The 25890-nt window shown below is 36.8% G+C and overlaps 1 long non-coding RNA gene across 1 annotated transcript in view; it reads left to right on the top strand.

Annotated features, from left to right (window-relative positions):
• LOC141373681 (uncharacterized) overlaps nt 1-25890 on the top strand; it is a 714213-nt gene that overhangs the window by 411264 nt on the left and 277059 nt on the right. Inside the window, exon 2 of the long non-coding RNA XR_012379927.1 lies at nt 11873-12032. This is a non-coding gene — a long non-coding RNA (uncharacterized lncRNA). The remainder of the gene's footprint in view (nt 1-11872; nt 12033-25890) is intronic.

The raw sequence follows: 25890 nt of genomic DNA, 5'->3' as shown, positions 1-25890 counted from the left end.
AGAGGACAGCCCCATCCATAGGAAATTCAAAACACTGTTGTTTGCTTTCTTGCAGGCCATCAGGAGAGCATCTCCCTAATGCTTCACCTTCTTTTGAAGGGCTCACCTAATTAGGTCAGGCCCATCTGTGGTAATGTCCCTTTTGATTGACTTAAACTCAACTGATTAGGAGTTTAATACAGGGGTGATACTTCATCATAGTAATGAGTCCCAGCTGTACTCAAAGGTAGGGTATTACATAGGCTATGCACAAATAGAACCAGGATCTTAATTTTGCCTACCACGGAGATCAAGTTGAATTGTTTTTTGGCTTACAACATGAGAATTTTCTTGTCTATTTGCAAAATATTCAAGTTGAAAGTTAATTTTGGAGAAACTTCATAATTTTTCTTTTAATTTATGGATCACCCAGTCTCAGTTAAAAGAACTATGAAATTCAAGCAGCAAGAGAGAAAAAATTTGATGAGCAGAGCTCTTTGTTTAGCCCAAAAGATCATTTGGAGTCATTTTACATTGTACAATTATTTATAAAGCCACTATATGTGGGAAAAGTAATATTGACACTCTACTTCTAACTTGTTAAGTGAATTACTCCTCTTGCTAATACTGGCACAATTTTACACAGTAAAAGTGGGTAGATGCCTCAAAACAGCATCTTTTGGGGCACCTGGGTGGCTCAGTCGTTAAGCGTCTCTCTTCCGGCTCAGGTCATGATCCCAGGGTCCTGGGATCGAGCCCCACATCGGGCTCCCTGCTCCGCGGGAAGCCTGCTTCTCCCTCTCCCACTCCCCTTGCTTGTGTTCCCTCTCTCGCTATCTCTCTCTGTCAAATAAATAAAATCTTAAAAAAAATAGCATCTTTTGATTACAAAGTAGAATATTGATTATATCTTACGATTAGATTTCCATTTAACTTGAAATTAACTTTTGAAGATAGATAGATGAATTGAGTAAATGAAGCTTTTTCCTTTTGTGAGTTACACAATCTTTCTTTTGATGCTTTGCATTTCCATTCTGTGATTCTGCAGTATTTCTTAGATTCTTCTTCATAGGGTCCTTATATAAGCCAAAGTTATTTCCAAAATATTAGACTGCATTAAAATAAGAGGAAGTTTTATTTGAAGTAAAAGAATTATAAGGTAGTAAAAGCATTCTCAGCAAAATAATTCCTTAAGTTATTCAAAAATAGTTTCTGATTTTCTGTCCAGGAGCCTTAAGAGAGTTAACATAATTTAGGAGGTCAGAGGAAGTCTCAAGATAGTTTGCCATTGTTTCTCTTCCTCTCACCCAATTCTAGTTCTATCCTGAATTTAGGTCTATCAACAGATTTGTTGATCATTAAAATTTAATATGTATTTCTTGAGTTCTTGTCAAAGTTCTCTGCATATGGCAAATACTTAATATATATGTATTTCATTTGATTGATTTTTCTTCTTCGGTTTCAGGGTTTTTTTATTATTCTTTTTAAAACATTTTATTTATTTATTTGACAGAAAAAGAGCACAAGCAGGGAGAACAGCAGGCAGAGGGAGAAGCAGGCTCCCCGCTGAGCAGGGAGCCCGAAGCAGGGCTCCATCCCAGGACCCCGGGATCATGACCTGAGCCGAAGGCAGACGCTTAACTGACTGAGCCACCCAGGTGCCCTATTTTTTTTTAAAGATTTATTTATTTATTTATTTTAGAGAGAGAAAGAGAAAGAGAGCTAGGGGAAAGACAGAGGGAGAGGGTGAGAAATCCTCAAGCAGGCAGGGCTCCATCCCAGGGCCCTGAGATCATGACCTGAGCCGAAACCAAAAGTCAGACACTTAAGGACTGAGGCACCTAGGTGCCCCCCATTTGGGTTTTTTTAATCCCACTTGTGATTGGTATCAAAAAGTAGAATGTCTAGGCAGGAGAAAGAAAATGGAGATGGAAAAATACCAGTCTGGGTCGATCAGAGTTGTAAAATGAAAAAAAAAAAACAAAAAACTGTTGTGAGAAAAATGATTTTCATAGTTCATCTCTAATTTGTCAAAATGTTTCTGCTATCCAAATCATTGCCTTATATTTGCCTGCATTTCATGAATTTTATTAGTTTTCTTTTCAATGTAGCTCTTCTCCCTGAATAGAATTTGTTTCTCTAATTTTTCAGATGTGTACTTTTTTACTGCTCTGTATATGTATTTCCTTTAAATAGAAATTTTTATGATGGGGAAGACTTCTCTGAGGAAATACATTCTTTGAAAGGTTATTACAGTAGTTATTTTTACTTGCTGAATCTCCCCACTGGAAGGTTCTTTTAATTCATTTTATAAATTTTCTTTCTTTTTAAATACCACCATAATAGAAAAATTCAATAAGAGTAAAATAAGCGCCGAGTGACCGTTGTTGCCTGAAGAGATATGACAACTCTTGCAAAATGTAGTGTTCTTTTTTGTTTGTTTGTTTTTACAGGCCTTCTTATTTTGATGTGTCTTTCAAGGTACCAATATAGCTCTTATTATCACTGTTACACCAAGGGACTGTGGCATGCAGACTATTTTAGCATAAAACAGCACTAAATCTCCTTTTCCATGCTTAACTCCATTGCTATTTCTGAAACAGTAAAATATATAGATGAGTATGCAATATGCAAATTTCATGCCTAGTAATATGGATAATGTATAATCCAATATTCTCCTTTTTTATCCTCCAAAATAAAAATACTACTTCTATAACCTTACTTAGGATCATCCTAGTCTAATGTTTAAGTTTGCATCTCTTTTGTTTATGATCTATAAGTTTTATAGATTAGGGACACCTGGGTGGCTTAATTGGATGGGCATCAGACTTCTGATTTCATTTCGGGTGGTAATCTCAGGGTCATGGGATCAAGCCCTGTGTTGGGCTCTGCGGTTTATTGGGGGGACTCTGCTTGGATTCTCTTTCTCCCTCTCCCTTTGCCTCTCCCCCACCCTACGCTCTCTCTCTCTCATAATTAAAATCTTTTAAAAAGTAAAAAAATTCTACAGATTATAAAATTATGTTTATAATGCTAGTCCAGAGACGATTTGAAATTGGCAATATTTTTTAAATATTTATAGTAACAATATACACATATATCTATGAATTCACACAAAACAAATTGTTAATTAGACATGCAACAGCTAGTTCCATTAGTAACTTGCTTTTTGTCTCTTCTTAACTGTAGTGGGTCAATTTATAGAACCTAATGTTCTTTTTCATTATGTCAATATTACATATCTACTACACATCTATTTAATGTCTTCACAATAGCATGTCAAAGTAGGAAGAGGAAACCAAAATAAATGACAATCGTCTGCTTTGGAAATCATGCCCTATTATTTATTTGTGTGTATGTGTGTTTTTAGTATTACTTTACTTAAAATAGAAATTACAGTAGTTATTATATGCTTACCTTTGTCAAAATTCCATATAGATATGGATGTTGATGTATACTGATATATCACTGGTCTCTATCACCTTAATATTATTCATAACCATCTATTAAACAGACAACTGTGAAGTTTGAGATGGAAGAAATCCATTTTTGCAATTAATTTTTCTACAAAATCTATAATATGCTAGCAGAAATGGTGAATCACCAATTTAGTAATAGTCATTCAGGCTAAAGCACAATTTGCCTACTGATTACTAGAAGTTTTAATAATTTCCTAGCCTCTCGAGCTTCTTCTACATTACTAACACTATTCATTACCTCTCAGTAAAGATATTTCATGGGGTGGAATTCTTAACTCAAACAAAGCCATCCTGATTGTGAATAGAAGTAGCTCCCCCCCAAAAAAACTCTTTGAAATCATAAAAACAGAAATGAAATGTGCCTTGTAAAATTGAATGAATTGTCAATTGACCAGTAATTCTTATGCTGCTTTCCACAGGGCAAAATGAAAAATTCTATAAAGGAGAAGAGGGGAAAAACACCATAAAATTGGCGTGGATTCTTTCACTGGGTAGGAAAAAAAAAAAAGTGTCACAGACAAAGAAAAGAGACTTTGGACTTGAAATATAATGAAAGTGATTTTTCTGAACAGATGAAGCAGATGGCATTTACAAAAGCAACTAAACTTTATGAATAGTATAGAATTTTTCTTTGGATCTCTTCAGAGAACATAACACTTGAGAAAGCAATGGGTCTGAAAGTTGATTACCAGGCCTTCACCCCTGTGGAACCAGCTCAAAAATTTAACCCTTGCTACTGCTAACTAACTAACTAACTAGAGTCAATAACAATTATTTCTAGTAAGAATAATATGGCATACATTTGGGGAATGTATTATATATGCTTATCACTTAAGTAACTATTTTTACAAACCTCAAATGCTATCTCTAAGAAAAGACAAATAATAAATCAAGATAAAAACTGAAAAGCTTTGAAGCTCTCTAAAATTGACCAATCCTTCCAGTAAGTAAATGTTGTTTTCAGAGCTCCTTTAATAGTGTCTAGCATAAAGCAGGTGATTGATAAATGCACATTCCCTTTACCACTTTTGAAAAATATCAGACAAATTTGAATACCAATTATTGGGAATGATAACAAATTTATATCAGTATCCCTCAGGCATAAATGTAATATTATTTTAATATATGTGGCATTAGGTATATGAAATTCCTAGTTCAGGTGAAGATAAGCCACTAAGAATATATGTATAACTTTTATGTTGGTCAACTGAGACAATGACTAAAAACGAACAGGAAGAAAGAGTCTTGCATTCACTGAATTTTGGAGCTATGTGTTCTGTATATAACTTAGACCCTATATTTTACAGATGATTAATTTTAGGCTCTAACAAGGCACATGATTTATATCTCACAGCTAATAACTATGATACTTTGGAACAATAACCAACCTTATAATGCCCTAAAATACAGGCATTCAAGGATTTTTCTTCTTCCTCGGTATTTCTTTCTAGTGAACTGAATCTATTTCCATGGTTGTATTTCCTACCTAAATGATGGTGATCCCAAGTTCTTATGTCCTGCTCAGGTATCTCCTGTTACATTTGGACTTATATATGTCCAACTACCTGCCATCAATTAATCATAAGCTCCTGAAAAACAACATGTTCTAAATAAAACTTTGTCCTTATAAGTTCAGCTTATAGTTCAGCTTTGGTGATACCTCTAATTCACAGAGTTTCCAAGCTAGAACAGTGGATGTCATCCCTGATGATACCCTTCCCTATACTCTCCTATGCAATTGATCATATTTTCTGAAAATATCTATCACATCACAGCATCTGACTTCCTACTACCTTACTCTGTCCTCCTTTCCTGAAACATTCCACTAAGAATATACTGAGAGTCCATGCTACAGCCACAGAAACTTCTTTTTTCCATTTCCACAAATCTCTGTTTCATTTTGAACTTGTTTTCCCTGCCTGAACCTTACTTCCAATGTATACAAACTCCAATAATTAGGCTAATTTGAGAAATCCCCCATATTTCAAACAAAATGCAATTTCTTGATCAAGCTTTGTGTACCTGAATTAGATGCTCTTCCATGTGCTTCTATATTTGTCCTTTTTTAAAAATATCATTTGTCACACTGTTCATATTGTGTTTCTTATAATCATCCCCACGTACCTGGACTAAACTGTGGAAAGTCAGGAATTATGTCTTTCTTACTTCCTGGTTATGTCTCCAAAGTCTACTCCAGGACGAGAGTATTAGTAATTTTTCAAAAAAATAGTTATGAAATAAATATATAAGCAACTGAATGAATGAATGAATGTCAGGGGCCATCCTACAAAATCAAGGTACAACATGAAGATTGAAAAGTCATATCTCTAAATAGTCCACTCTTTTCTATAATCCATTTAAAAATTAAACATGTCTAGGGCGCTTGTGTGGCTCAGTCTATTGAGCTTCCAACTTCCACTTGGGTCATGATTTTGGGTCCTGGAATTGAGTCCCGCATCGGATTCCATGCTCAGTGGGGAGTCTGCTTCCCCCTCTCCCTCTGCCCCTCCCCCTGCTTGTGCTTACTTTCTCTGTCACTCTCTCAAATAAATAATTTAAAACTTAAAAGAAAATTAAACATGCCCAACTGTTTGTTTCCTAATTTTAAAGTAATTTATTCTCTAATACAACTTTTTTCCTTGTACCATCATGGGTGAAGTTTGGCCAGATAATTCAATCTTTATTTATTTTTTATATTTATTATTATTATTTTTTAAGGATTTTATTTACTTATTCAGGAGAGACAGAGAGAGAGACAGAGGAAGAGGGAGAAGTTGGCTTGCCACGGAGCAGGGAGCCTGATGGGGGACTCGATCCCCAGGATCCAGGGATGAACACTTGAGCCAAAGGCAGATGCTTAAACGGCTGAGCCACCCAGGCACCCCAGATAATTCAATCTTTAAAAATTACATCATCACACACTAAAATTTCTACAAAGGAAAAAAATATTAACAAATATTTGTATGCAATATTCATCATTTACTTTCAGTAATATGTGGATGATTAATTTTAAAAAGCTTTAAGTTTATAAGACCATTTAATCCATTTTATCTATCATTGATCTTTATAATTTTTTTTTACTAAAGAGTAATTACCATTAGTCCAATTTTGAGTATGAGAATAACAAAGCACAAAATGTCATGTCAGTTTTTTTCCTTTAAATTTTTTATTGTTATGTTAAACACCATAGATTACATCATTTGTTTTGGTGTAGTGTTCCATGATTCATTGTTTGTGTATAACACCCAGTGCTCCACGCAGAACGTGCCCTCTTTAATACCCATCAACAGGCTAACCCATCCCCCCACCCCCTCCCCTCTAGAACCCTCAGTTTGTTTTTCAGAGTCCATCATCTCTCATGGTTCGTCTCCCCCTCCGATTCCGCCCCCCTTCATTCTTCCTCTCCTGCTATCTTCTTCTTTTTCTTTTCTTGACATATATTGCATTATTTGTTTCAGAACTACAGATCTGTGATTCAACAGTCTTGCACAACTCACAGCGCTCACCATAGCACATACCCTCCCCAATGTCTGTCACCCAGCCACCCCATCCCTCCCACCCAACCCCCACTCCAGCAAACCTCAGTTTGTTTCCTGAGATTGAGAATTCCTTATATCAGTGAGGTCATATGATACATGTCTTTTCTGATTGACTAACTTCACTCAGCATAACACCCTCCAGTTCCATCCACATCATTGCAAATGGCAAGATCTAATTCCTTTTGATGGCTGCATAATATTCCATTGCATATATATACCACATCTTTTTTATCCATTCATCTGTCAATAGACATCTTAGCTCTTTCCACAGTTTGGCTATTCTGGACATTGCTGCTGTAAACATCGGGGTACACATACACCTTCAATCCTATATTTGTATTTTTGGGGTAAATACCCAGTAGTTCAATTTCTGGATCATATGGTAGCTCTATTTTCAACTTTTTGAGGAACCTCCATACTGATTTCCAGAGTGGTTGCACCAGTTTGCATTCCCACCAACAATGTAGGAGGGTTCCACTTTCCCCGCACCCCCGCCAACATCGGTCGTTTCCTGACTTGTTAATTTTAGCCATTCTGGCTGGTGTGAGGTGATATCTCATTTAGATTTTGATTTGGATTTCCCTGATGCTGAGAGATGTTGAGCACATTTTCATGTGTCTGTTGGCCATTTGGATATCTTCTTTGGAAAAATGTCTGTTCATATCTGCTGCCCATTTCTTGATTGGATTATTTGTTCTTTGGGTGTTGAGTTTGATAAGATCTTTATAGATTTCGGATACTAACCCTTTATCTGATATGTCATTTGCAAATATTTTCTCCCATTCTGTCAGTTGTCTTTTGGTTCTGTGGACTGTTTCTTTTGCTGTGCAAAAGCTTTTTATCTTGATGAAGTCCCAATAGTTCATTTTTGCCCTTGCTTCCCGTGCCTTTGGCAATGTTTCTAGGAAGAAGTTCCTGCGGCTGAGGTCGAAGAGGTTGCTGCCTGAGTTTTCCTTTAGGATTTTGATGGACTCCTGTCTCACATTTAGGTCTTTCAACCATTTGGAGTCTATTTTTGTGTGTGGTGTAAGGAAATGGTCCAGTTTCATTCTTCTGCATGTGGCTGTCCAATTTTCCCAATATTTGTTGAAGAGACTGTCTTTATTCCATTGGACATTCTTTTCTGCTTTGTCAAAGATGAGTTGACCATAGAGTTGAGGGTCCATTTCTTGACTCTCGATTCTGTTCCATTGATCTGTGTCTGTTTTTGTGCCAGTACCATACTGTCTTGATAATGACAGCTTTGTAATAGAGATGGAAGTCTGGAATTGTGCTGCTGCCAGCTTTGCTCTTCTTTTTCAACATTCCTCTGGCTATTCAGGGTCTTTTCTGGTTCCATGCAAATTTTAGGATTATTTGTTCCATTTCTTTGAAAAAAGTGGATGGTATTTTGATGGGGATTGCATTGAATGTGTAGATTGCTCTAGGGAGCATTGACATCCTCACAATATTTGTTCTTCCAATCCATGAGCATGGAACGTTTTTCCATGTCTTTGTGTCTTCCTCAATTTCTTTCATGAGTATTTTATACTTTTCTGAGTACAGATCCTTTGCCTCTTTGGTTAGATTTATTCCTAGGTATCTTATGGTTTTGGGTGCAATTGTAAATGGGATTGACTCCTTAATTTCTCTTTTTCTGTCTTGTTGTTGGTGTATAGGAATGCCACTGATTTCTGTGCATTGATTTTATATCCTGCCACTTGACTGAATTCCTGTATGAGTTCTAGCAGTATTGGGGTGGAGTTTTTTGGGTTTTCAACATACAGTATCATATCATCTGCAAAGATTGAGAGTTTGACTTCTTCTTTGCCGATTTGGAGGCCTTTGATTTCTTTTTGTTGTCTGATTGCTGTGGCTAGGACTTCTAATACTATGTTGAATAGCAGTGGTGAGAGTGGACATCCCTGCCACGTTCCTGACCTTAGGGGGAAAGCTCTGTTTTTCCCCATTGAGAATGATATTCACTATAGGTTTTCATAGATGGCTTTTATGATATTGAGGTATGTACCCTCTATCCCTATACTCTGAAGAGTTTGATCAAGAAAAGATGCTGTACTTTGTCAAATGCTTTTTTTGCATCTATTGAGAGGATCATAGGATTCTTGTTCTTTCTTTTGTTAATGTATTGTATCACATTGATTGATTTGCGGCTCTTGAACCAACCTTGCAGCCCAGGGATAAATCCCACTTGGTCGTGGTGAATAATCCTTTTAATATACTGTTGGATCCTACTGGCTTAGTATTTTGGTGAGAATTTTTGCATCCATGTTCATCAAGGATATTGGTCTGTAATTCTCCTTTTTGATGGGGTCTTTGTCTGGTTTGGGAATCAAGGTAATGATGGCCTCATAAAACGAGTTTGGAAGTTTTCCTTCCACTTCTATTTTTTGGAACAGTTTCAGAAGAATAGGTATTAATTCTTCTTGTAAAGTTTGGTAGAATTCCCCTGGGAAGCCATCTGGCCCTGGGCTTTTGTTTGCTGGGAGATTTTTGATGACTGCTTCAATTTCCTTAGTGGTTATAGGTCTGTTCAGGTTTTCTCTTTCTTCCTGGTTCAGTTTTGGTAGTTGATAACATTTCTAGGAATGCATCCATTTCTTCCAGGTAATTGAATTTACTGGCATAGAGTTGCTCATAATATGTTCTTATAATTGTTTGTATTTCTTTGGTGTTGGTTGTGATCTCTCCTCTTTCGTTCATGAGTTTGTTGATTTGGGTCATTTCTCTTTTCTTTTTGATAAGTCTGGCCAGGGGTTTATCAATCTTGTTAATTCTTTCAAAGAACCAGCTCCTAGTTTCATTGATCTGTTCTACTGTTCTTTTGGTTTCTAGTTCATTGATTTCTACTCTGATCTTTATGATTTCTCTTCTCTTGCTGGGTTTAGGCTTTATTTGCTATTCTTTCTCTAGCTCCTTTAGGTGTAGGGTTAGGTTGTGTATTTGAGACCTCTCTTGTTTCTCGAGAAAGGCTTGTATTGCTATATACTTTCCTCTCAGGACTGCCTTTGCTGCATCCCAAAGATTTTGAACAGTTGTGTTTTCATTTTGATTGGTTTCCATGCATTTTTTTAAATTCTTCTTTAATTTCCTGGTTGATCCATTCACTCTTTAGGAGGATGCTCTTTAGCCTCCATGTTTTTGAGTTCTTTCCAACTTTCCTCTTGTGATTGAGTTCTACTTTCAAAGCATTGTGGTCTTAAAATATGCAGGGAATGATCCCAATCTTTTGGAACCGGCTGAGACCTGATTTGTGACCTAGGATATGATCTATTCTGGAGAATGTTCCATGGGCACTAGAGAAGAGAGTGTATTCCATTGCTTTGGGATGGAATGTTCTGAATATGTCTGTGAAGTCCATTTGGTCCAGTGTGTCATTTAAAATCTTTATTTCCTTGTTGATCTTTTGCTTAGATATTCTGTCCATTTCAGTAAGGGGGGGGTTAAAGTCCCCCACTATTATTGTATTGTTGTCGATGTGTTTCTTCACTTTTGTTATGAATTGCCTTATATAGTTGGCTGCTCCCATGTTCGGGGCATAGATATTTACAATTGTTAGATTTTCTTGTTGGATAGACCCTTTAAGTAGGATATAGTGTCCTTCCTCATCTCTTATTACAGTCTTTGGTTTAAAATCTAATTTGTTCGATATAAGGATTGCCACCCCAGGTTTCTTTTGGTGTCCATTAGCATGGTAAATGGTTTTCCACCCCTCACATTCAATGTTGGGTCTAAAATGAGTCTCTTGCAGACAGCATATGGATGGGTCTTTTTTTTAATCCAATCTGATAACCTGTGTCTTTTGATTGGGGCATTTAGCCCATTTATATTCAGGGTAACTATTGAAAGATATGAATTTAGTGCCATTGTATTGCCTGTTAGGTGACTGTTACTGTATATTGTCTGTGTTCCTTTCTGATCTATGCTGCTTTAGCCTCCCTCTTTGCTCAGAGGACCCCTCTCAATCTTTCTTGGAGGGCTGGTTTCGTGTTTGCAAATTCCTTTAGTTTTTTTTTGTCCTGGAAGCTTTTTATCTCTCCTAGTTTTAATGACAGCCTAGTTGGATATAGTATTCTTGGCTGCATATTTTTCTCATTTAGTGCTCTGAATATATCATGCCAGTCCTTTCTGCCAGGTGTCTGTGGATAGGTCTGTTGCCAGTCTAAAGTTTCTACCAATATAGGTTACATATCTCTTCTCTCGATCTGCTTTCAGGATTTTCTCTTTGTCTCTGAGACTCGTAAGTTTTACTATTAGATGTCGGAGTGTTGACCTATTTTTATTGATTTTGAGAGGGGTTCTCTATGCCTCCTGGATTTTGATGCCTGTTTCCTTCCCCACATTAGGGAAGTTCTCTGTTATAATTTGCTCTAATATACCTTCTGCCCCTCTCTCTCTTTCTTCTTCTTCTGGGATCCCAATTATTCTAATGTTTCATCTTATGGTATCACTTATCTCTTGAATTCTGCCCTCGTGATCCAATAGTTGTTTATCTCTCTTTCTCAGCTTCTTTATTTTCCATCATTTGGTCTTCTATATCACTGATTCTCTCTTCTGCCTCATTTATTCTAGCAGTTAGTGCCCCCATTTTTGATTGCATGTCCTTAATAGACTTTTTTATTTCGACTTGGTTAGATTTTAGTTCTTTTATTTCTCCAGAAAGGGTTTCTCTAATAACTTCCATGCTTTTTTCAAGCCCAGCTAGTATCTTTAAAATCATGATTCTGAACTCTAGGTCTGACATCGTACTAATGTCCTTATTGAGTAGGTCCCTGGCAGACAGTACTACCTCTTGTTCTTTTTGTTGAGTTGATTTTTTTCCATCTTGTCATTTTGTCCAGAAGATAATAGATGAATGAGACAACAAAATGCCATCAGATAACAATGTCCCCACAATATATACTCTAAACAAATCAGAAACGACCTGAAACCAGGGGAAAAGAAAGGGAAAGAAAGAAAAAAGAAAGAGGAAAAAAAAAAGAAAAAGATAAAAACAAACAAAAACAGAACAAAACAAAAGAAAACAGAATATGATCAAGTATGATCAGGCTGCTGCATAGATCAGTGCCACACACTCGATTTTGGTTGTATTTTGGTCTGTTAGAAGAAAGTGCCTCCTAAAATTTTTAAAGAAAGAAAAACTTATATATGTACAAAATAAGGGTTGATACGATGAAGGGATGGAATATGACTAAAGATGAAAATTATAAAAAATTTTGTAAAAGGAATTGATAAGATAAGTTGTTTGAAAAAAGAAAGAAGAGGTTTTACAAACAAAAATAAAGGGAGAGAATGTGATCAGGCAGGAGACTAGAACAAAGCCATACACTAGAGAATTAGGGTATATTTTGATCTGTTAGAAGAAACTATATCTCAAAATTTTAAAGAGAGAACAACTTATATATATATATATAAGTATATATAAGAACAAGTATATAAGTATATAAGAACAACTTATATATATATATATATAAGTATATGTATATATATATACGTATATATATATATACATACATATACCAAAAATAAGGGTACCTCCTATGAAGGGATAGAATAGGTCTCTAAAAATGAAAAATAAAAATGTTTTTTAAGAAAGGGATTGATAAGATGTTGGTTGAAAAAGGGAAAAAGAAAAATTAAAAAAAAAAAGACAGTTAAAAAAATTAACTTTGAAAGACTAAAGAGTCATGGTAAAAAAGCCATGGATTCTATGTGCAGTATTCCCCTAGCGCTGGAGTTCTGCCATTCTCATTGATCGGTAAACTTGGTCTTGGCTGGCAGTTCGTGTGCTGATCTTCTGGGGGAGGAGCCTGTTGCCGAGGTTCCCAAATTTCTTTGCTGGAGGCAGAATTGCCCCGCCCTTCCTGGGGCTGGGCTAAGTCATCTGCTCGGGTTTGCTCTCGGGAGCTTTTGTTCCCCGCAAGCTTTCTGTACAGCTTTGGAGGACGAGAGTGAGAATGGCGGCCTCCCAATCTCCACCCCGGAGGAGCCGAGAACTCGGGGCCCTGCTCCTCAGTGCACCCCCAGAGAAAAGCAGTCAATCACTCCCGTCTCCCTGGGCTCCAGCCACACTCCGTGCTCACCTGGCCTGTGACCGAGCATTTCTATCTCTGGCACCCGACCCTGTGTGGAGTCTCCAAACCCAGCAGATCCCTGCTGTGCTCTCCTGCACCACTCCTCCTGGGGGAGGAAGGGGAATCTCCCCGGATCTGTCGTTTTTTGAGTCTCTGTTGGAAGAGCAGTGGCCCACCTGTCCTGCGGATCACAGTTTATGGCAACCCCAAGCTGAGAGCCCGTGCCTTTGCTCCGTCTCTGTAGCTGGCTTCCCCGCTCTGATACCTTGGAGCTCTGCCACACTCAGGCACCCCCGGTCTTTCTGTGACCCCGAGGGTCCTGAGAGCACACTGTCCTGCTCGGGTTCCACCCCCCCCTTAGCCACTGGAGCGACGTCCCGCAGCAGAGCAGACTTCTAAAAGTCCCGATTTTGTGCTCCGCGGCTCTATCACCTGCCAGAAGCAGCCGATGGAGGCCCCCTCCCCCGCCATCTATCCTCCCGAATATCCCTCAGATTCACTTCTCCGCACGTCCCACCTTCCAGAAAGTGATCGCTTTTCTCCTCAGAGAGTTGTTGCTATTCTTTTCTTCGATCTCCTGTTGAGTTCGTAGGTGTTCAGAATGGTTTGATCCCTAGCTGAATTCCTGAGACCAGACAAAATCCAGGTCTCCTACTCCTCCGTCATCTTGCTCCACCCCTCTTATGTCAGTTTTTTTATACTGAACTTGGATTTGTTTGCATTCCGGGAAAACAAGTAAAATTTTCTAATTTCTCATTGATTTATCCGGAATTACTCAGAATCAGACCCTGAGAATGGTAGTATGCTTTGTGTAAGTAATCTCTTTAGGAGATGAGTCTAGTTAACTGTGGCAAGGAAGTGAAGAAGTGATACAGGAAAAGAAGAGGAAAATAACACATAGCTCAGAGATCTCTCACCAGAGAGGTAATAGAGCTGAGGGACTTTTATACCAAGTCCCATGAGTTTTTCCTTTCTGAAGTGGATGGGGTCAGTGCTTAATGCCACCTGAGAGGTAAAGAGAGAACACCTTGAAATAAAGAAATGTGGGTGTTGAAATATGGGGATCAGATTAACCACACTACGATGTAAAAAACAAGGGAAATGGACGTTTGCTACAGTCATTATATGAAACTTCCAGACAATAAAAACTGAAGCACAAAAATACATTTCTAGACTGCTCACATTGAAAAGTATTAATAGCAGATTCAACTATTTTACCCGACCTCCACTTCAGGCCATGACAGATATCTGTGACTGGATTTACTTTCCTTCTCTAAACAACTAAGACCCTGGACTAAATATATGAAACTGTTGTTTTCAGACATTGCACACCAGACTCTGCAGAACTATAGTCTCTGAAAGAAGGGAATCAATAGAAGTGAGCTTTATTTTGCAGGACAAATTACCAGTGAGTTGGAAGCCATTTTGAGAAATCTGAAATATTCCCTTTGGATCATTTTATGAGGCCAAAATTACCCTGATACCAATACAAGACAAATGTATTATAAGAAAATGAATCTACAGACCAATTGTCCTCATGAACATAGAAGCAAAAAATCTCTATAAAACTTCAGCAAATAGAATCAAGCACTATATAAAACATATGAAACATTCTGACTGAATTTCAGTAACTTTAAGTTTATTTGTAAAAGTATTTCATCCATTTTATGTTTCTAAATTTTTTTTTTACTAAGTAGCAGTTAACATTGGTCCAAGTTAGCTTTATCACAGGAATGTAAGGATAGTATTATATTGATTATTATATTATATATAATATTATATAATATTATACTCTTAATGTTCCTGTTAGCAGAATAAAGAACAAACATATGATAATCTCAATAGACAGCTCTACCCCTGAGCTAGTTGCCTTGGGCTTCAGTTACCATTTGTCATGTGTTCTTAACCATAAGGTAATGAAGTATAGCTCTTGTTTTGTGGAGGGCTGAGAAAATGCTTGGTGGTGAAGAGAGGTTCTCATATTTTCTGAAAACAGCTAGAAACTATTAACCTAATATCTGAGTCAGTTTCAGCTGCTGTAACAGAATTCCATAGACTAGGAAGCTTAGAAACAACAAAAAGTTATTTCCCTCAGTTCTGGAGTCTGGAAATGTAAGATCAAGGTTGTTGACCAGAACCAGCATAGCCAGGTTCTTGGTGAAAACCAGCACTCTAGTTTGCAGATGGCCATCTTCTGGGTGTGTCTTCACATAGTTGAAGGGGCAAGAGAGTTCTGTGGGGTCTCTTTCATAAGGGCGCTAATCCCATTCATGATAGCTTTACCCTTCATGAACTAATCACCTCCCAAAGGCCCTGTCTCCTAATACCATCACAGTGGGTAAGGATTTTGACATAAGAATTTGGTGGGGATGGGGCAGGGGGCTTAAACATTTAGTCCGTAGCACCTGGTATGAGATACCACTATGTATAAAGAGTTTAAGAAAACTGCTGAAGACTAAGTTGAAGCCAGTCACTGATGATCACAACAGTTGATATCTGAAGTTCTCTTCAGGCAAAAGGTAAATAGCATTCAGACTAGGCTTGGCCATGGCAAGAGTAGAAGCAGCTTGTTTTCTCCTGCAGGATCACTACTCTGGGACTCTGTCCTCTATTTGCTTGCTCTCCCACACACCTCATTCCTCTCTACCCTGGTAGTGCCCCACACATGGGGGACTGTGATCTCTCTTGTTTCCATGGAGATAAGTCTCCCTTAGAAACTTGGGTTCACAGATGAGTCATTTTAGCTTGAACTTTTACTCGTTTCCTACCAATTTTCTGTCATGCTAAATGAGGTACTTGGCATCCATGAACATTAGGCCCATCTCCCAGCATTTTAAGGAGACAGAACAGAAATGACAAAAGGTCACAAATTGTTAAAAATAATTTGGGTGTCACAGTGCTCATTGCTTTGAAATACCAGAGCCTCTACATTTTTCAAAAGCCAGTTTAATGATCTGCCCCATTTTAGGAAGCAAAAACATCTAATTAAAAGGACTTGGCAAAAATAAACTCTCATCTGCATGTAAACTATGTGACATGGAATGATCTACTTGCCTTGAGCTCTCATTAATCTATGTTACTCAAACTCACTGTGTATGGACACAATAAATAGTTTTAGTTTTGAGGAAGTGAAACAGCTTCATAACCTCTAACACTCTTAGCCAACACTAGAGTTTAAAGATGTTAAACTAAAATTAGTTCTTAGGATAAATCTTACTTGTTCATGGTGGGGTTTCTCAGCCTCAGCATTACTGCCATCTTGGGCTAGACTATTGTCCAAGTGGGAGGCTATTCTGTGATGGAGGATGTTTAGCAATATTATTGGCCTCTGCCAAGTGTAAGCCAACTGCAAACCCCCAGTCATAGCAATTAAATATGTCTTGTGATACTGACTTCTTTTGTGTTAAACAGGTACATTTTAGGGCACCATTTCACTTCTGTTAATTTATTTTTAGTAGTGTATATATATATACACTATACTAGTATAGTATATAGACCTTAAAATATTTATCTTAAGTTATCACTATTAAGTTAAAGGTAATATTAGTTTAATTCAAGTAAAACAAAACAACTTTATTCCAGCATGGCTCCACCTGCTGGGCAATATATAAATATAATATATCATAAATTACATGTAAAATGTAAACATATAAATACATATACATATATAAATACAGTATTATAATTAGTAATTCACAAAATCTTATGATTTTAAAGGAAGAAAGAAGAAGGAGAAAAAACACAATCTTTCACATTTACGCAAATAGTTGTTATTTCAGGTGTTTTTCATTTCTTTTAGTGCTTGTCATTTAGCACCTTTCCTCTTTACCTTTCTGTCTGTCTATAGGACCACCTTTATTTAGTATTTCTCATTAGGTAGGTCTTCTTGCAATGAATTCTTTCAGTTTATTTTTTTTTCTGAGAATGTTTCTATTCAGTCATCATTTTAAAACATTGTGCTGCTTTTTATAAAAATCTCAATTGACTGTTTTTTCTGACAGTACATTTTCCTTTACTTTTCTTCAATATTTTTTCTTTATATTCTTTTGTTCAGGTGGTTTCTATTGACCTGTCTTCAAATTCACTAATTCCTTCTTCTGCTAGCTCATATCTGTGGTTGACCCTAGGTAGTAAATTATTTTATTTTATTTATTGTTATTTTCAAGTACAGAATTTCTATGTATACCTTTTTTAAAAATTAAATCTGTGACGTGTTATTTATTTAAAAGAAAATACTTAGGTAGATGTGCCAAAATATTAATGGCAAAATATTAAGGGCATAAGTATCTGTTATACTACTCAATGTAATATTCTCTATGAAATTTTTGAGAGAATTCTTTTTTTTAAGTTTTTTATTTAAATTCCATTTAACTAACACATACTATATTATTAGTTTCAGAGGTAGAATTTAGTGATTCATCAGTTACATATAAAACCTAGTGCTCATTACTTCAAGTGCCCTCCTTCATGCCCATTCTCCAGTTACCACATCCCCCCACCTACATCCCCTCCAGCAACCCTGTTTGTTTCCTAGAATTAAGTCTCTTATGGTTTGCCTCCCTCTCTGTTTTCATCTTATTTTTCCTTCCCTTCCTCTATGTTCATCTGTATTGTTTCTTAAATTCTACATATGATATACACCTTTAAAAATGTCTATATCTTTACTGAAATTCTTTAATTGTTGGCACTATGATAATATTTACTTTCCACTTAAATTTAGTTTTCTCTAATTGTCTTCTTTGATGTCATTGTTTGCTAAAAATAACATGGGCCACACTCAGAATGAATTAGTAATGAATTCTTTTTTCCTAATTATGGGTCTCACTTTTCTGGGTGTGTGTGTGTGTGTGTGTGTGTGTGTGTGACTTGTAACCTCGTTTGATAGGAATATTTTTCCAGATCCTAATTTTTTCTTTTTCTTAACTATTCTAAACTTACTCTTTGGACTCTCTTTATCCTTTTGGATGCACAATAGCTGATGTGTCTGTTCAGATTTGTTTTTCTTGTTCATGTCCCTATTCTTTATCCTGATTTCATAGGGGATCCTCTCATACCCACATGGCTTTGTGGTAAGCCAATAATTGGGACATGGGTAATGCTTCAAGACTTGACCCCAATATGGCTTTTACTGTCTGCAGATGGATTTGTGTGGGGGACAGGAGTGCAAAGTACAGCTTGAGCTTTTACTTTTTTTCTGGGCCCTCTTTTGTTTCTCAAGTCAGCTTGAACTTTTACTTTTTTTCTGAGCCCTCTTTTTTTTCTCCTATGAATGTGTGTGGTGTTTCAGTCATCCAGGGAGATTTGGAGAGTTTATCTTTCTCATATACAGATTCTAATTATTAAATTCCTGGCTGATCTGCATGTGTGCCAACTTAGCTTACATCAATGGATCTGGGGGTTTTCTCTGTTCATTTCTTTATGAACTTGCTAATCATGTAGATACCACCACCAGGCATGAGCTTGAATCCTTCACTCCAAATCAGTTCCATTCATTCTGGCAGCAAGGGTGCTGGTTTTTATCAAACCAGTTATACCCTGGTTAAATGACTATGCTGACCATGAAGAAGATTAGGGGGTATACCCCAGCAAGAAGGCCTCAGATTCAGCCATTCTTACTTAAATTCTAGCAATTCTTTAATAAACACCTCTCAAGTATTGGCCAGGGTGTGGAGACCTGAAACTCTGCTGGTGGTAATGCAAAATTGGATGATAATATTGGAATTGACTGAAACAGGACTAAGGGAATCATTTGACGTGCTGAAAATGTTTTATATCTTGATCATGGCTGTGGTTACATGAGCAAATGCACTTACTGAAAAATCTCTTTAAGTGAAAACATTTCACTTTATGTAAATTAAAACTCAGTAAAAATTGATGTAAACTTAGAATCTTTCTTGAAGATTTTTTGCAGGTGCCAGGGTGGCTCAGTCATTAAGCATCTGACTTGGTTTCAGCTCAGGTCATGATCTCTCAGGGTCATGAGATCAAGCCCTGTGTCAGGCTCCACACAGCACAGAATCTGCTTGTGATTCTCTTTTCCTCTTCCTCTGCTCCTCCTGCTCCTGCTCTCTCTCTTTCTCTTTCCCAAAAATAAATAAATAAATTTTTAAAACAAAAAGATTCTTTGTAAGATGCTCTTTTTCAGGCTGACGTTCTTCCCTTCTACTCTAATTTTGCTATGAGTTTTAAATCGTGAATGAACTTGAATTTTATAAAATTCTTTTATTCTGGCTCTCTTGGAAACTGTTTAATCTACCAATGTGACAAATTATATGAAGATTTCCTAAAATTTCTAGATGCAAATAATTGCAGATTTACAGTGAAGTTGTAAGAGTACTGCAAAGAACCTCATCTAGCCATTACCCACATCACTGTGGCTAACGTTTTCCCCAAATTGCTTCATCATCAGCCATTTGAAAGTTAAGTTAAATACATAATTTTCCAATTCCTCTAAATACATCAGTGTATATGTCCTAAAAATAAAGACATCTGCTTACATAATCACAGTAGTTATCAATTTGAGTGTGTTTATTTCATCTAAGTTTTCAACCTTATTTGAATATAATTGTTCTACATGATTTTTTATTAATTTTTATCTCAGCTATGCTTATAATTATTTTGTCATTTTTCCTAGTTCATTTATTCATACTATCTCCTTCCTTCTACTTTCTTTTTCTTCTTTTTTTAGTCTTCAGAAAGTAACTATAATTATAATAGTGATGGCAACAATGTAAGTCGGTAGAGTCACTTGTAAAAAATGTCTGGGACTGTCTGTTAAAGTGTAATTTATGCATATGCTAGTACTTCTAGCTATTTTCCTGAAAGAAATGTACATATGTATACCAAAATATAGGTAGGTACAAGGATATTCATAGCAGCATTATTCATAATAACCCCAAATTGGACACAAACAAGTTATCCAATAGGTAGATAAATTTTGTTGCATTCAAGCATCCACCAATAAAAGTGATTGAACTGTATTATACTAGAATTGTGGACCACTACTCATCAGTTAAAAAAAAATAAACTCTCCCACATGAATATATCTCATACATATAATGTTGAGTGAGTCCAAAGAGTGCATACTCCATGATTCTAATCCAGGAATTTAGTAATCGAAATAGTGATTAACTTGGGTCACAAGAGTCAGGAGTGACTATGAGAGGCCACAAAAGGTCCTTTAGATTTGATGCTAATGTTTTATTTCTTGATATCGGCAGTGATTACATTATTGTGCTCATTTTAAGCATATTCACCAAGCTAAATACATGATTGTTCACTTTTATTTTGGTACTAGTCATTATTCATTACTTCATTAAAATGTATTGTTTGTCACTTAATATTATGACTCCATAAAATAAAGTTTTATCTCAAGTCTGTGATCTATTTCTCAAGGACAAATGAATTATCCATCTCCCCTTTCTAAAGCTGGGCATGAATAGAGCTGCTGATGTCAAATTCTATGGAAAATTATATGTAGGATCCCCTTTACCTTCATAGTGACTTCTTCTAGCTTTGTAATTAAAGTGAAATTATCAAAGTGAAATAAGGAAATTTCTTTACAAATTTCATCATTGAATAATTCTTGCTTTTTATAAAGACTGTCAAACATTGATAATGCTTTACCTACCCAATATCTTTGTTTTTAAATAACTTCCACATTCATTGCTTTAAATGATCTTCAGAGCATTTCTATGGAAAGTAGGTAACTTCCTCAGTCATACAACTAGTTATTGGTTTGTTAGATTAAAATCCATGTGTTCTGACTCCCAGATTAGGGTTTTTTATCGTAATGTCCACTTTACCACACTGTCAGACCACTTTCTTAATCATATTCTGATATGTATCCACCACAAGATTGTTTCATACTTCTTCATAATACAAATGCATAAATTAAATCTGCCATGTTCCAGGGTCAAATTTGTTTTAAATCACGAATAATACCTCTGATGTAGGTGAAATTACCCATATTTAAATTTATGTTACTGTCTCTAAGGATAAGAGAGATCCTGATCTAATTATCCGAGCTTGAGGATTTTAGTTTCAGTAGAAATTGTTTCTTGACACTAATTGAATTGGGAAAGTTAAATGTGGAATGAGAAATACTTTCAACATAGCTCCCTATGATGCATATGTTACACCAATAATGTAAGATGAAATCTATGATATTTAAAGAAAGTGTTATGGTTTTAGACAGGAATCTCCATTTTTAGTTTTCAAAAATAGTAGTTTAAAAATGAAAATGTGTTTTTGAAATTGTTGCATTTGAAGAAGATATGATATTTAGAAAGGGTGAGGTTTTAGGCACATTACAAAATATCAATGAATATAAAGGTGAAATACGTATTAATTTTCAGAGTACTAATCTCTGTGATATAAAATTTATAATCAAAGTTATTAACTTTTCTAAAAAAAATCAGTATCTCTTCTGAAATGGAGATTTTTAGATTAGTTCTTTCAATAGACTTAAATACTCATTCTTTTTTAAAAAATATTTTTATTGTTATGTTAATCACCATACATTACACCATTAGTTCCTGATGTAGTGTTCCATGATTCATTGTTTGTGCATAACACCTAGTGCTCCACGCAGAATATGCCCTCTTTAATACTCATCACCAGGCTAACCCATCCCCCCACTCTCCTCCCCTCTAGAACCCTCAGTTTGTTTTTCAGAGTCCTTCGTCTCTCATGGTTCGTCTCCCCCTCCAACTTACTCCCCTTCATTCTTCCCCTCCTGCTATCTTCTTTTTCTTCTTTCTTAACATATGTTGCATTATTTGTTTCAGAAGTACAGATCTGTGATTCAACAGTCTTGCACAATTCACAGCACTCACCATAGCATATACCCTACCCAATGTCTATCACCCAGCCACCCCATCCCTCCCACCCCCCACCACTCCAGCAACCCTCATTTTGTTTACTGAGATTAAGAATTCCTCATATCAGTGAGGTCATATGATACATGTCTTTCTCTGATTGACTTATTTCACTCAGCATAACACCCTCCAGTTCCATCCACATCATTGCAAATGGCAAGATCTCATTCCTTTAGATGGCTGCATAATATTCCATGGTGTATCTATACCACTTCTTCTTTATCCATTCATCTGTCGATGGACTTCTTGGCTCTTTCCACAGTTTGGCTATTGTGGACATTGCTGCTATAAACATCGGGGTGCATGTACCCATTCGGATCCCTACATTTGTATCTTTGGGGTAAATACCCAGTAGTGCAATTGCTGGATCGTATGGTAGCTCTATTTTCAACTGTTTGAGGAACCTCCATACTGTTTTCCAGAGGGGTTGCACCAGCTTGCATTCCCACCAACAGTGTAGGAGGGTTCCCCTTTCTCCACATCCCCGCCAACATCTGTCGTTTCCTGACTTGTTAATTTTAGCCATTCTGACTGGTGTGAGGTGGTATCTCATTGAGGTTTTGATTTGGATTTCCCTGATGCTGAGCGATGTTGAGCACTTTTTCATGTGTCTGTTGGCCATTTGGATGTCTTCTTTAGAAAAATGTCTGTTCATGTCTTCTGCCCATTTCTTGATTGGATCATTTGTTCTTTGGGTGTTGAATTTCATAAGTTCTTTATAGATTTTGGATACTAGCCCTTTATGTGATATGTCATTTGCAAATATTTTCTCCCATTCTGTTGGTTCTCTTTTGGTTTTGTGGACTGTCTCTTTTCCTCTGCAAAAGATTTTTATCTTGATGAAATCCCAATAGTTCATTTTTGCCCTTGCTTCCCTTGCCTTTGGCAATGTTTCTAGGAAGAAGTTGCTGCGGCTGAGGTTGAAGAGGTTGCTACCTGTGTTCTCCATTAGGATTTTGATGGACTCCTGTCTCACGTTTAGGTCTTTCAACCATTTGGAGTCTATTTTTCTGTGTGGTGTAAGGAAATGGTCCAGTTTCATTCTTCTGCATATGGCTGTCCAATTTTGCCAAAACCATTTGTTGAAGAGACTGTCTTTTTTCCATTGGACATTCTTTCCTGCTTTGTCAAAGATTAGTTGACCATAGAGTTGAGGGTCCATTTCTGGGCTCTCGATTCTGTTCCATTGATATATGTGTCTGTTTTTGTGCCAGTACCATACTGACTTGATGATGACAGCTTTGTAATAGAGCTGGAAGTCCGGAATTGTGATGCTGCCACCTTTCCTTTTCTTTTTCAAATTCCTCTGGCTATTCGGGATCTCTTCTGGTTCCATACAAATTTTAGGATTATTTGTTCCATTTCTTTGAAAAAAGTGGATGGTATTTTGATGGGGATTGCATTGAATGTGTAGATTGCTCTAGGGAGCATTCACATCTTCACAATATTTGTTCTTCCAATCCATGAACATGGAACGTTTCTCCATTTCTTTGTGTCTTCTTCAATTTCTTTCATGAGTATTTTATACTTTTCTGAGTACAGATCCTTTGCCTCTTTCGTTAGATTTATTCCTAGGTATCTTATGGTTTGGGGTGCAATTCTAAATGGGATCGACTCCTTGATTTGTCTCTCTTCTGTCTTGTTGTTGTTGTATAGGGATGCCACTGATTTCTCTGCATTGATTTTATATCCTGCCACTTGCCTGAATTCCTGTATGAGTTCTAGCAGTTTTGGGGTGGAGTCTTTTGGGCTTTCCACATACAGTATCATATCACCTGCAAAGATTGAGAGTTTGACTTCTTCTTAGCCGATTTGGATGCATTTGATTTCTTTTTGTTGTCTGATTGCTGTGGCTAGGACTTCTAATACTATGTTGAATAGCAGTGGTGATAGTGGACATCCCTGCTGCGTTCCTGACCTTAGGGGAAAAGTTCTCAGCTTTGCCCCATTGAGAATGATATTCGCTGTAGGTTTTTCATAGACGGATTTTATGATATTGAGGTATGTACCCTCTATCCCTATACTCTGAAGAGTTTTGATCAAGAAAGGATGCTGTACTTTGTCAAATGCTTTTTCTGCATCTATTGAGAGGATCATATGATTCTTGTTCTTTTTTTTGTTAATGTATTGTATCACATTGATTGATTTGCGGATGTTGAACCAGCATTGCAGCCCAGGGATAAATCCCACTTAGTCCTGGTGAATAATCCTTTTAATGTACTGTTGGATCCTATTGGCGAGTATTTTGGTGAGAATTTTTGCATCCATGTTCATCAAGGATATTGGTCTTTAATTCTCCTTTTTGATGGGGTCTTTGTCTGGTTTTGGGATCAAGGTAATGCTGGCCTCATAAAATGACTTTGGAAGTTTTCCTTCCATTTCCATTTTTTGGAACAGTTTCAGGAGAATAGGTATTAATTCTTCTTTAAATGTCTGATAGAATTCCCCTGGGAAGCCATCTGGCCCTAGGCTTTTGTTTGTTGGGACATTTTTGATGACTGGTTCAATTTCCTTAGTGGTTATAGGTCTGTTCAGGTTTTCTATTTCTTCCTGGTTCAGTTTTGGTAGTTGATACATCTCTAGGAATGCACCCATTTCTTCCAGGTTATCTCATTTGCTGGCATAGAGTTGCTCATAATATGTTCTTATAATTGTTTGTATTTCTTTGGTGTTGGTTGTGATCTCTCCTCTTTCGTTCATGAGTTTGTTGATTTGGGTCATTTCTCTTTTCTTTTTGATCAGTCTGGCCAGGGGTTTATCAAATTTATTAATTCTTTCAAAGAACCAGCTCCTAGTTTCGTTGATCTGTTCTACTGTTCTTTTGGTTTCTAGTTCATTGATTTCTGCTCTGATCTTTATGATTTCTCTTCTCCTGCTGGGTTTAGGCTCTTTGCTGTTCCTTCTCCAGCTCCTTTAGGTGTACGGATAGGTTGTGTATTTGACCTTTCTTGTTTCTTGAGAAAAGCTTATATTGCTATATACTTTCCTCTCAGGACTGCCTTTGCGGTATCCCAAAGATTTTGAATAGTTGTGTTTTAATTTTCATTGGTTTCCATGAATTTTTTTAATTCTTCTTTAATTTCCTGGTTGACCCATTCATTCTTTAGTAGGATGCTTTTTAGCCTCCATGTATTTGAGTTCTTTCCGACTTTCCTCTTGTGATTGAGTTTTAGTTTCAAAGCATTGTGGTCTGAAAATATGCAGGGAATGATCCCAATCTTTTGGTACCGGTTGAGACCTGATTTGTGACCTAGGATGTGATCAATTCTGGAAAATGTTCCATGGACATTAGAGAAGAATATGTATTCCGTTGCTTTGGGATGGAATGTTCTGAATATGTCTGTGAAGTCCATTTGGTCCAGTGTGTCATTTAAAGTCTTTATTTCCTTGTTGGTCTTTTGCTTAGATGATCTGTCCATTTCAGTCAGGGGTTGTTAAAGTCCCCCACTATTATTGTATTGTTGTCGATGTGTTTCTTCGCTTTTGTTATTAATTGCCTTATATAGTTGGCTGCTCCCATGTTCGGGGCATAGATATTTACAATTGTTAGATCTTCTTGTTGGATAGACCCTTTAAGTAGGATATCGTGTCCTTCCTCATCTCTAAAGTCTTTGTTTTAAAATCTAGTTTGTCTGATATAAGGATTGCCACCCCAGCTTTCTTTTGGTGTCCATTAGCATGGTAAATGGTTTTCCACCCCCTCACTTTCAATGTGGGGGTGTCTTTGGGGCTAAAATGAGTCTCTTGCAGAGAGCATATCGATAGTTCTTGTTTTTTAATCCAATCTAATAGCCTGTGTCTTTTGATTTGGGCATTTAGCCCATTTGCATTCAGGGTAACTATTGAAAGGTATGAATTTAGTGCCATTGTATTGCCTGTAAGGTGACTGTTACTGTATATTGTCTCTGTTCCTTGCTGATCTATGCTGTGCTTAGGCTCTCTT

Source organism: Callorhinus ursinus, unplaced genomic scaffold, assembly GCF_003265705.2.
Source record: "Callorhinus ursinus isolate GAN/ISIS: 27379988/994484 unplaced genomic scaffold, GSC_fseal_2.0 scaffold11, whole genome shotgun sequence".
Lineage (NCBI taxonomy): Eukaryota > Metazoa > Chordata > Mammalia > Carnivora > Otariidae > Callorhinus > Callorhinus ursinus.
This window is presented reverse-complemented; position numbering and strand designations above follow the sequence as displayed.